Here is a 1180-nt window from a genome sequence, read left to right on the forward strand (position 1 = left end):
ATAAAATAACTAAAATAATTTACGGGTATTTGCTGAGCTTAATTCAGTTGCATGCATAAAACCAATGAAAATAAATACTTTTTAGTGTGCTAGATGTGCAGTTTATTATATTTTTAAACAAAATTGTAACCAAATTAACTAGTTATCAAAAACTGGCTCATCTGAAGTTTAGTAATATAAGGTAGCAACATTTTAAAAAAACAATCACAGTGCAAATTCATTTCGGCATTCTCTTTACAGGATTATTGAGTGAAGAACTTTCAAGGCCAAAAGAAGGTACTGGACATAAAAATGTACGATTATTCTCTCCAATTTGTTTTTGAACCAGATAATAACCCCACATGTGTCCCCTGGGAGCAAGTAAAGTTACATGGCTGCTGTACTGTATCGCAGGTGATTCTTTAGATAATACAGGCAAATGACCAAGAATTCCAATTCCTCTTACAGTTTGCAATTCTCCATTACCGGTGTATATTCCCCATCTCTGACCTTGAAGAATAACAGAGTCCTTACTAAGATTTTCAACACGTATAATATAACGCCACCAATGAGTCACTTTTTTTCTACCCATATAAAATGACATAGCTGTCACTCTCATGTTATCAGTAGTCATCTTGTGCACTTGTGAATAGTACAACCATGGAAGATGTTGTCTTCTCCAGTCGTGGAGTGCTAATTTAGGCACAATATTTTTTGTTTTTTCATTTTTAATTGTACGAACAACAAAAAATTTGTTGAATAGGTAGTGCTGAATCGGTATATTGGTTGTTGGTTTGTAAGGAATAATGTCAGTATGAGATACCTGATCGAGACCAGAAATAGCAAACATGAAATTTGTTTTCCGTATCTGCCCCAAAAATTTTCCTACTTCACATTGAACTTTTGTATGAGGATAGTCCCTTTCATCTATCAGGGCCTGATAGTAAGTTTCAACTTTAGGACTTTCCTTATCGTCCCTGTCCAATAATTGCGCTTTCCACGGGCATAAAATTATACCTCTGTAAGCAAACACGCGATGCAGAAAACATTGTCCAGAATGATATCCTCCAATCTTTACTTTTTCTATGCTTCCGATTTCTTGAATCTGTAATTTTGTAGCTGTAGATTTCCATTTTACGTTTTGGATGCGATGTAATTTAAACGCATTCCGAAATTTTCGGAGAGAAAAAGCCATAAGACA

The 1180-nt window shown here is 34.7% G+C and overlaps 1 pseudogene; it reads right to left on the reverse strand.

Annotated features, from left to right (window-relative positions):
* Positions 1 to 217: 217 nt before the first annotated feature.
* LOC142317892 (polymerase delta-interacting protein 2 pseudogene) lies at positions 218 to 613 on the reverse strand (annotated as a pseudogene).
* Between the last annotated feature and the right edge of the window lie 567 nt (positions 614 to 1180).

The sequence above is a fragment of the Lycorma delicatula genome, chromosome 1 (assembly GCF_047948215.1).
Source record: "Lycorma delicatula isolate Av1 chromosome 1, ASM4794821v1, whole genome shotgun sequence".
NCBI lineage: Eukaryota > Metazoa > Arthropoda > Insecta > Hemiptera > Fulgoridae > Lycorma > Lycorma delicatula.